Source organism: Zonotrichia albicollis, chromosome 10 (genome assembly GCF_047830755.1).
Source record: "Zonotrichia albicollis isolate bZonAlb1 chromosome 10, bZonAlb1.hap1, whole genome shotgun sequence".
Classification (NCBI taxonomy): Eukaryota; Metazoa; Chordata; class Aves; order Passeriformes; family Passerellidae; genus Zonotrichia; species Zonotrichia albicollis.
The window spans coordinates 29,190,737-29,203,068 of record NC_133828.1 but is presented as its reverse complement, the minus strand read 5'-3'; the positions used below and the strand labels follow the sequence as shown (position 1 = coordinate 29,203,068).

Here is a 12,332-nt window from a genome sequence, read left to right as displayed (position 1 = left end):
AGTCAAGAAACATCTGAGGCTGAAGCTGAGGCTAGGCCCCACTCCTTTTGTGTTCATGTAATTGCTTGGATGATTTATAACTTAGTGTCTATTAAAATGATTTAAAGAGAGATTTGGAGCCTGAATTTTAAAATCAAGGTGGCTTTGCTCATGCTTTCATTTGTTAAGGAGTGAAAAAAAAACCCTTTGCTGTTCTTCTCTCCTGTCCTATGTTTAAGGCGTGCAATGTTGCACCACAAGGACAAAATTCACATTTCTCTAAATTCAGACAAAAGACATGACACATACACTTCCAGTAACCAAAGTCAGCGACCTGTCATTTAGCTTACATTGGACTCGCTTGGTGCTTTAATATTTCTCATGAAAATTGACTTTGAATTATTTTCCCAATAAAACTTTTTTTTGTTTTAAATTCTGTAAACTGTATCAATACATCATATTCCTTTGTTCCTGCTATTTTGAACCAGCCAGGACTCAGTTAGCTCTGCCTGCCACCACAACGCCACAGGTGACGTGGACAGAGCCTCTCCATCAGGCATCCCACTGGCACCCAGGCACTGTGTCCCTCATGGGGACATTTGTGGCTCTAGGACTTGCTTGCTTCTCCCCGCTAACTTCAATACCGCCTGATTTTGTTTTGGCTTTTGGAACAAGCTGTAAAAGCCATGGATTTGACAGGGTGGAAGAGAAAGGCTGAGGATATTTGGGTTTGGAGAACAAAAGTAAGGGATAAACTTGGATGATACCAGTCCTCTACTAGCAGTTATCAAAAAAAAGAATGCTCCCTCTCAGGCAGAACACCGGGGCCAGTGTCTGACTGCAAACAACTATGTCATCAAAAATTTTGGTTATTTAAGACTGAACAGATGCCCTAACTATATTTCCAACCTATTTCCATGACAGTGGAAGCTTATTCTAAGAGTATACCTAACCCTGCAGAGATCAGGTTTATAAAGGAGTTGACCGGGACACCCTCCAAGTGTTACACCTCCTTTTTTCGTTGAGGTTTCAGTATGTTGGGCAGTTTTACTGCAGAGCTCCACCCCGCAGCGTGGAATGAAGAACCAAGTTTGCAAACCTGGGAACGTGCCAAGGCTGAAGTGACACACTAGTGACTGTCTCAGTCCCCTGGGAAAAAGTGGATTAGATGAATCACAAAACAATGTCACAGTTATTTCTCCACTAAGTTAACTGTCTCTTGGTCACAGGTGATGAAGACATAAAAGTTTGACACAGCACTTCCACAGATTGTACTCTGTCTTGGAAATTTTTCCCCTGCATCTCCCTAAACTGCCATTACTCTCAGACTAACAAAAGCTCCTTGGCATTTTAAAGCAATGAAAAACTTTGGAAATGGGATTGCTTCAATACAGCAACTTACTACCTAAATTTTCCAAACTGTTCACAGGAAGTTGTCAAACTTCCCCAATAACATCTGGTCTAGTACCACCCATAAAGCAGACACTGTACACTTCATAAACCAAACAACTTTTATTTTAATTATTTTTGAAGAAAAAGTTATGAAATGGGAACTGAGCATAACAAGGTAACCTACAAAATAAACATGAACACAATCTTTCTTCATTTTTATGTTGCACAGAAATGTAGAAACCCAACAGTGATGTAAAGCTTTATTGCTCATCACTAAATATATAGCTAAAATGCTGCATTTATGTAATTTCTCAAGTAGAAATTGCCCAGCTTATACCACTACTAAGAAAAGTTGTCTACGTGGTTAATGACACTCAGCAACAAATTTTTCTTCAATATGTATTTCTCCCTAAACATAAAGTCTTAGAACAAAACTAAACTACAGACTGGGGAATGTCTTTATTCCTGGGTCAAATCCAGGAATACTTGTTTTTCTTTTGTTCTACATGAGGATATTTAAGGAAAATTCAAAGCATACCATCAGAATAATTTGAATTATTGACAACCTGACTGCTAATAGTGATATACTACAGCAGAGAATCACAGTGAACTGGAGAACAAGTATGACTCCACATGAAGATCAACATTAGTAACATTAACCTATAGCAGAATAAAAAGCTGTAATATGGCATCTCACAAAAGAAAAGGCTTGAGCAATGGAAGCTATGCAACTGGAGTAGAATTAACTGGGTTCAATCCCATGTGGATTATTTATTGTCCAGATTTTAGTACATAAGGAATTTCAGTACCTAACTGTGGAAGTCTCAATTGCTCTGCACTGGCTTCTGTTGTCTTTACTACAGCAAAGAGTAGTGTATACCCAAAGAAATGTTTGCACCAGGTAAAGAAATAACTGCAAGTCAGCACTATCATGGATTTGAGTCTACTTTAATAAAGATCACCACTGGGGTTGGGGGGAGGAAATAAAGCAAATACAGAAACATTTCCAAGATTAAAATGGAAAAAGAAAAGGAAATAACTTACTATAGCAAAACTCCAGGAAAATGAGGAATACAGAGATTTTTTTTTTTTAATGCAACACAAGTGAAATTCTCTTTGTAGGTACCAGCACTAAAACTTTGTGCAGATGATTGTGTGGGTGAGAGTCTGGCAGAGCAGATTACTGCTGTGCCCTCTAGAGGCTGGATGTCTGGCCAAGGAACTCTTCAGCAGCTACTAAAATACAATGGAAGCTACCAGCACTAGACCTGTAAGTACAGCCTCTTGGTCTTACCCTGCCATTGTGAAACTCCTGTATTTGAAATGCAGTAAACAGAAAAATAGTGAGCTTATAAAACACAGAAAACTGCTATTCTGCATGGTTTTACTGACAACTCTACCATATTTTATGTGCTCTAATACACTGTAAGCATTAATACAGCAAACCAAACCTCTAAAGGATTTCTGTCAAGTATAAATACATGCATAAACACAAGATATAATTGAAAAAGTCTTTGCTTAACGAGCTCATGGATGCTTTGGCACAGTGCATAAAATGTAGATTTAAAATTTTGAGATGATACAGCAATTCCCATAGTCGAACTTGGAATCAACGTAAGAAAATAAAATCTATTCAACATCAATTCAGTAAGTTACTCTTACTATAAGACAAAGACACACCCCACAAATAACAACAATTAATTTTTTGATCACCTGAGTACTCATAAAGTGTGGATATTTTTAAAGGAAAAACATCTCAGGGTAAAACTAGGGTCAAATTTTGCATTGGCAGTAAGTAAAAAGCTCCAATATACCTAGTCAATCATACACTAGTTGAAACACAGTCCACAGAACACTTAATAGCTCAGCCCAACAAACATATCACCAAGTGGAATTTGGTGAAAAAATGCAAATGGATAGATTTTTTTTCATTAAATCATACATTATTTTTTATCCTTATTATGTTACTACTGAGCAAGTAAGTCTTATTACAGCTAACTAGGAAACTTTCTTGCCTGAAATCCAGCATCAAACTACCCACACCATTTCACAAACCGTACACTAGTAAATTATTTTACAACACAACAGCAATCCCTTCCGAAAATAGTAATCCTGTAAGAAACATGCACATACAAGGTTTCATTTCCTTCAGTGCCTTCTTACCCCATAATGAACACATAAATAGCTATACACTCAGTTTTTTGTTTAAAAATTTAGAAAATATCCCAATTTGATACCGGGGTTTTTTTCTGTTTGATATAGTAAAAAAGAAACACCAGAAGAAAAATATTTATTTTCTCCTCTAAAAGCATAGTTAAATGATAAGTTAATACCTTTCATGAAGTCTTCATAATTCTAACTACACAATACCTATTTATACTTAATTTTCTTGTAGAAATTACATTATACAGTGTGGCATATAATCAGTTCTGAGTGGGGGTAGGAGAGAACCAGTTGTTAACTACAACTAAAATGACCAGTTTTCCAGTGCAGTTGTCTTCTAATTAAATTAAGTGTGAGGCACGGTCATTGAGATGTGCTATAATGACTTGCTTGAAAGTTTTTTCCCTTTGACTTTTTTTCCCCCCTTTGCTTATTAGAATACCTTACACCTTTCAAAACTAGAACAGCGTAGTGGGGTGGGGGGGAAGAGAAAAAATGTTTTTGGCAGATGCCATGCCAAGACACGTATTACTCACCATCCTTCCACCCACAGTCAGGAACGCAGCTCATCTATTTCTTAGCTCCTTCCACTAACTCAAACACTCAGTATTACACCTCAATTGCTATTTCACAAAGACAAGCCTCTTAATGACAAAGTAGGCTGCCATTTTATTAGCAGCAAAATAAATACAGCTGTAGTGCTCAAAGCTGCATCAAGCTACAGTGATGCCTCTATTTACTCTCAGCTGTTAGAGATGACACCCAAAACCAGTTCTGTTCCAGAATAGCTTCCAGCTGAGCATCTGACAATGCCAGTGTACCCAGGAGATGAAATCCGGAGAGCCTGGCACCCCCAGGAGCATGTTAAGGGGGCACAAGTTTCCCCTCACTTTATGGTTAATATTTTCTATAAGATTTGACTTTTTTCCCCTTTTCTGAGAAGAAATAACTTATTGTATCAGGGGTGCTTATCTTTACAATAAACTACTACAGGTCACCTGGTAGAGGACACAACAGATATTAAAGTGATTATACCTTGCTCTTAGTCAGAAGATAGAATTACCTGTGTGTTGGTAGTGATGTCAGTAAAACCACGCAGAATGGCAGTTTTCTGTGTTTTAGAAGCTCACTATTTTTCTGTTTACTGCATTTCAAATACAAAAGAGTTTCACAGTGGCAGGGTAAGACCAAGAGGCTGGGAACGAAGAGGGGGGTGCTGGGGGATGCGGGCAGGCAGAGAGAAGAAGGCATAGAATGGCTTTGAAAAGCCAGGAAGGAGAGATTCTATTTCTCTGCAATGGGTTTGTATCAGCCAGGCTTAAATAATGGTATTGCAAATTAAGGCCCAGGGGAATTTGGAGCATACAAGTAAGCTTTTGTTCTCCAAACCCCAAAAGGTATGTGGGAGATTTGGGGGTTTGTTCCCATTTAAATGGCATATGTATTTCTAAACAATAAGTTAAACTTTTTTGCTCTTTTTATTGTACAGCCTTGCTGATTCAGTACCTGTTAGGAAAGATAGTATTCCCAACCAATGCAGCAACAACTCTTTCAAGTAACAATTATCTGTTACTGTACTTATCACTTTCATTTACTTGCCTTCAGAACTTCTGAACAAGGAAGAAAGCAACAAATCTAATGTAATAAACCTCGCAGGGAGTGGGGGAGGAGGATGGGAGGTGGGGGAAGCAACAGATCGAAAGAAGACTGTGGGTAAAAGTCATTTGAAGGAATGCAAGCTTTCCAGTGTAAACACAGAAGCTAATTAGTATGTTGTGATTTTAAAACATATTCTGTTATCAGAAAGCAAAATAGAAATCTGTACTAAAAACAAAAATCTTCTGAAGTCTTTAAAGCAGGTGGACAAAAACACAGTCAATACACCTCCAGTGCCCCCACCCCACACACATGAACAGATACAAAATTGGGTTAGTTTTCTGTAAATAGGCTTAGCTCCTGTAAATATACCTCAGGATTTTAATGTACTTTTTCATACTGTAAGGTTTCTATATGAAACCAGTTTAATCTAAGTGCTTCTGATTATTATTAGAAACTCATTATTTGAGGACATCTATCTTTACAGTAACTATGCACCATTAAGGAGCATAATGCCCATAATTGTTTAAAAAAGCCATGAGAGGGAGGGGGAAGGGAGAAGGATCAGGAGGAGGAGAAGATAACTAAGGAAGATTTTGCAATTAGAACAGCATAATCTATTTTGCATTTTGTTTCTTGGAATATCTACACAGTAATAAACAGTATAAAGTCTCCTCTGAGCAAAATCACAAATTATTATACCTTTATATATGTATATATTTATATACATACATATATTATAAAGGTATATACCTTTATTAATGTATGTATTCTTATACCATATACCTTTATTAATGTATGTATTTTTGTCCTGATGAATTTAAAATGTTTTTACAACCACCAAGAAAAATTAAAAACTCTGTTTCTTCTATCATATCATACAGCATTAATACCTCAAGAGGGAGACTGGAACATTTAAGAAGTACAAATAAAGCTAATGCCTACCATTTTCTGGGGAAATACCTTTTAACACCTAGCTTCTGAAATTTGCTGCACACCTGCATATCCAAAGTCAATAGAAATTGCAGGGACTCAGTGCTTCTGATAACCAAGCACCCAAAAATGGAAAGCTGAATTACACTTTCTGAGATGCAATACTATTTGTGATGTTATCTCAGCCACTCAGACCCTTCAAGCTCAAACTGCAGCTGTTTTAATGCTCTGAAACAGAGAGGAACAGTCACTTTAGCCAAAAAGAACTTGTCTGTCATGAATGAAAGTAGTGAATGCTACAATTTCTAAGCAGATGACATCCTGGGAAATGGGGGTGGGGTGGTGTTTGCTAATTACTCAATAACAAAACATCTTTCCTTAATGCTGAAAATTATTACTCCACATAAATACTAGTGTCAATTTGTTATTCTGCACCGTATGGATAACATATTATAACTGAACATTTCTAACTAGCGAGAACTTTAAAACTGTCATGCATTAAGGCACTGTTTATTCACAATCTCTATAAGCACACTATGAGATATATTTTACCTACAGCTCATAGTGAGATATATTTTACCTACATCTAACTTCAAAAAACAAAGGCTTCTGATATTTATTGAACCATGTGTTTCAACAAATATGTTCTCCGCATATTAAGGTGTGCCTTTGATATGACTGCCACACTGACAAATGCTAGGGGCTGAATAACGACAAGTGCCTCATACCCCTCATTACGTTGGGTTTACTGGCATTAATCTGAATAACATTGCTTGATACGATGACCATGGTTACTTATCACAGTTCATGTTACCACTAAAGTTTTTAAAGTGAAAGTGGAAAAATAAATCAGTTTTGTGGTATAAAGAATGCCTACACAGGACAGGAGTATGAAATACAATGAATGAAAGCCAAAGAATAAAATGAAAATCAATGATTAAGAAAGGTTAATTGCAGCATGAACCGTTTCCAAAATATATCTATTACTGCTTTTATTGAAGGCAAAGAGCAAGAAATAAAAAATTATCAGAAATTCTATGAACACATGAAAAATTATTATCTTTGAAATTAAATATCTGCTTATTTATTGTATGCTCAATACAGTACCACTATAGTTATGAAGTTAATATAAAGCCTTATGATATAAAGACCTAACATCAGTAAACACAAAACCTCTTAATTTTATAAATCAAATGTTCATTTATTTGAAGAGCTAATAAATTTATAGTCTTCTTCCATATTAAAAATAACAGAATGTTTATGGTTTAAATTGATGATGTTTAAACCCAACAGTTCTCTGACTGAATGGAGATAGTTCGCAAATTATCACAGGTGACTTTATGTCTATATTTTTATAAAAAATATTATAGACAGACTATTTTAATTTCTCTACTTTTATAATGCAGATGACCTATCTACTATGCTTAAATATCTTCAGCAAACTCTATATGTATATTAAATAAAACAATTTCATTGAATGCAAAAAAAATTAATAAAAACGTTGTCCAAACTGAGTTTTCATATAGCCACATTGCACTGTTATTTTAAAGCTGCAAGGGGAAACAGAATTATATCCACATACTAAGAGTGTATTTCTACAATACTGTATCTAGTCATGTGGTCCACAAATGCCAACAACAAGGGACTGAAAATAGGATCAATTCTTTTCTTTCTCAGAAACAATCTTGTAAGCATCTGAGTTCCCAAAGACATAAAAGAATAGTTACTTTTCTGAGATCTTTTGATATTGCTCTTCATGGTGGAGCTATCCACAAGTGATGGGAAAGATCTCTTTTGAAAGTAAATGGTGCTCCTTCAAATGTGTTCAGAAACATCTTTGCTGTTCCTTTCTCTGTTTCTCAAGTTTAACTTGAAAAGGATGCTTGATTTTTTAAAATTTGGTTTAGGTATCACAATGGGATACCTAATATCAGTCGGTGCTTGCAAACCTTATTCTTCCAGCATAGAATCTAGCTGTTTCTTTCTCTGTGTCAACACAGGAGGCTGAAGTAATCAGACAGGTCTAAAGAACACAGAGGATGTTAACCTGCACTTTCTCAGAATCTGTGATGAGTAGGCTCATACTTTCAACATGACCACACTGAGCCATAAGGCATATAAATAGCTACTTTCACCTAAAAGCACAGCTATCACAGCAGTTTGTACAGTAGGTCTATCAGTTCTTAATATTTCAAATGTCAATATCAATACTATTGTCATGGATTCATAATTTCTGCATATCATTTTATCATTCCCATCCACCCTCTGCTGTCGTTCAGCAATATAAAGTAATTTTTGGCTCTTCCCCTCACCAGCAGACAAGCACACAAAATCAGTTGTACTGTCTAGGAATATCTTTGCAACACTACAGATTGAAGTTTTATTAAGTGATAATTCAAGCTCACTGTATAAATGCTTTTTAATTAATGACTTGCTTGTATGCTAGAATGGAGGAGACAAGAAGGAAAAACCATCTCAAATGAAAATACAGATGTTATTTCTAACATATTAAAAGGCAAACAGCTGTTATTCTAAATCAGATAAAAAAACCCCAAAACATCTTAAATGAAAGCATGAAGATACATTCCTGCCGCAAACCCCTGTGACCCACCAGGTTCAGTCCTTTCTCCCATCTCCTCTCAATATTCATTTACAAATTCCCTTCAGATTAGTAGGAGTTACGCAAACATGCCTTCATGTGTCCCTTAAGCATTTTATCACACTGAAGAAGAGAAACAAAAAGTTCAATTTTGACCTGTACCAGAAAATCATTCATTCAGATCCTGCTTAATTAGATGTGAGACCGCTATCTTAGTTCATGAAGTTTGACCACAGTATGGTCTTGCTGCTAAAGTATTAATGCATGTAAGATACATATTACTCAAAGTTTGCATCATCAATCTATAACCAGCCTGACACATGCATACATTCTAAAATATCACACAAAATAAACTGTGGCATACATCTTCATGCATTGAGCAGTTCATCTACAGAAGGTGAGCCACATGCTTTAACAAAGAGTACAGAACAGATGAAAAGTAGAATACAGAAGGGTTAAAAACAGACTACAGAAAGTCTGGGTAATACATGATTTCAAGGAATCTGGAACAAAAACGTACTTACATCACCAAAATTTATAATCATATCAAAATAATCTCAGCATTTTGTCCACATACCTTTCAGGGCATTTGAAATTTAACTAACAATATGCTAGCAGTAGCTACACTATAAAAGAACTGAGAAAAGAGTTTCTCAGTTGCAGTTAAATAATGACTGACAATTGCTATTTCAGTATTTCATGGCATATCAGACTATACCCTTAATAGACTATTATAGAAAAAAAAATTAAAAATAAGCCAGTGGCATGACAGTCATCTGTAGCTGCATTAGTTTTAATTGCAGCCAAGATACATGAAACTTTGTCCCCTCTGCAGAAAAATGGTTTAAAGAACAAAGTTTTAGTTGATTATTCAAATAATGTATGGCTGTTCTTTCTATTGTACAAATACAATAGCTTTTGTAGTAAGGAGTGTTGCTTATATGATTAAAGAGATAGTTGAGTGTTATGATATGTTTGACAGGTACCGTTCCACGCACTATCGGAACAGACACACAATACTGTTATTAACATTCTGTGTGTGCCGATACCTCATAGCAACAGAGCTCGGCAAAGCGAAAGCAGAGACTCCACGTTTTCATCACTGCAGACATCTCCGTATGCCCTTAATCAGTAGTGCTTTCTGCAGATTACACATTTTTGTATTCATCCCATTCTCAAACTGACCTGTCAAAGCCCAATCTCTCCCCAGTTTCTCAAGATTTTGGTAACCAAGACTGACCAGCTATTTTTCTTTCCATTTTCACTCACTTGTCACACAGCAGGGCCAACCCCAACAGATATTTAGAAGCAACAGTAGTGAAGTCCACTTGTGCTTAGTAGATTGCTGCAAATACAAATTATCTTCCAAGAAACATAATACATATATATGCATTTTCTTTAACATGCCAATTGAGGGGATGGCAGGTACAATTATTAAGGTCTGAAAGACTTAGGTTTCCTTAGACCTCCATTACACCTCCAGTGTAGGATTCCCTGCTCCTTGAAGGGTAAGACCGTATTTGTTGAACCTACAGTAACATCTGGCAAGTGGTTGTCTCTGTTTCTCTCTATTCGCTACCATCCTTTAAAGGAATACTGTTTCATTAGTTTCATTAAGGGAGATCTATATGTTGTTTTGATTGAGAGATTTCTTTTCTTTCTTTTTCTTTTTTTTTTCTTTTGTTTATTTAAGAAAAAATAAAAAACTGAATGATCTTAAGGAATTTTCTTTATACTCACATTTCTCACACACTCTATAAAAATATCATTGACATAGGGTGAAAAGGTCGCATACCTCACCGAAATGGAGCCAAGTACTCCCGTAAGGTTTTTCACCTGGAAAATATTCCTGTAACTAATTCTATGTATTGGAATTTTTTTTAATTATTAGTTAAAAAAAAAAAAAAAAAAAAAAAAAACCCACAAAAAAAACTCTGGGCCTTTTCCCAGCTGAGAGTTCCCTGAAGTCATCTTTCCCAAAAGGAAGATAAGTTTTCACTTAGAGGATAGCATCTCTAGCAGCAAGATTTTAATACTCTGCAACAATATCAGGGATACGCAATCCTGAATTTACGGCTCTTCAAATTGCTTTTATAGCTATACTATTCATTTCAGATCAGATGCTTATCTAAAATTCCATACATCCATAATATCTAATTTAAAACAGCTTCCAATGAGTCAAAGAATAGTACTGGGGAAAAAAAAAAAAAAAAAAAAGACAAGCCACCACAACCAAAACAAACAAAAAAGCCACCATGGTCCAGATTCTGGGAACTGTACATTATTTTATCTTTTCAAAGCTAAATATTTTTTACACCAGTTAAGGATTGGGCCCAATAGGCACAATCCCACTTCAAACTTCATTTTTTTCACCTCCATAGTACTGCTTCTTATCTGCTCTGTTACTAACACATGAGAATTTCTAATTAGCTTATTCCAAATTATTTTTACAGTTTTTTTATGTCTTATCAATAACTGAGGAGGAAAAAAAGGTGCTGATTTATCAATTCATCAAGTCTTATGGACATACGATATTCCTCAATACTTTAGAAATGTCTGCAGAACAATTTCCTCCAATCAAATGATCAATGAATCAATGTAAAACCCCAGTAATTAAATTTATCAACTTAGTATCAATACATCCAGCACTTTATGAAAGTATTGTGTGAAGTTTTTTCTGTTAATGGATATATTGATTGAGGGCAAAGAGCCAAATATTTCTATTATTAGATCTGGGGATGCAAGATCAAAACTCAGTCTGTCATAAACAACATACAAGTGTTTCATATAGACAGATCTCATGCTGATTTTGTACCATTAAACCCACTCCTAACAAGCAGATAAGCCTATTAATTGATGATTAGGACTACAGAAAGATCAGTCATCATATTCAGTGCTTCATGTATGCATTCATTGAATAAACTTATTGACAGAAGCCATACAGAATAATTCTCCTCTAGGAGTTGTATTTTAAAAAGAAACTGAGCACCTAAACAACAGCAGATTCCAAACCTTGTTCATGCAGCATAAAATAGCCTTATTAAATTATTAAACTAAAGCTCTGTATTTTGAAAGTGATTCTCTCTCCATTGTATATAGCAGTTATTAATAGACAGGTGAAAAATAAAGCCCAAAGACAACACATCTAATAAGAGCCGTAATAGAAACAAAACTAAGAAAACAAAAACACCCTCCAAGTATCCTGAAGATCAATTTTTAAAGGGTTAGTATACAAACTATTCTGGAATATATTTTTAGTTGCTATCCCTTACTATATTCACATAAGCAAGTAGGGCACAAAAGTTCATCAAGTACCATTTTTTAATTATAAGAAATAAAAGTAGTAGGGCTTTTTATGTCAAGAAAATAAACCACAAAAAGTGTTTGGCTAGGCTTAACTATAAAAAAGCTTAAAGAACAGCTAATGACATAAGACTAGTCATTTTTTCCCATTAACAGTATGAGGCAAACATCAATAACAATACAATCTTAATATTTCTAAATGCTGCTACAATAAGCAAAATTCCTGTACTTTCACAATGTTCAATAAACAAAAACAATTCGAGCTAATAGTGAAGGTATCTTAATATGACGGGAGGAAATAACAACAAAACCTCCAAACCCACCAGATTCATGTAGGAGTCACATCCTGTTACAAACATCAAACAAC

At 35.4% G+C, this 12,332-nt stretch overlaps 1 protein-coding gene across 9 annotated transcripts in view; it reads right to left on the bottom strand.

The window, feature by feature from the left end:
• The window catches only part of FIGN (fidgetin, microtubule severing factor), a 104,988-nt gene that overhangs the window by 87,140 nt on the left and 5,516 nt on the right, over positions 1-12,332 (bottom strand). The gene's annotated exons all lie outside the window — the stretch shown is intronic.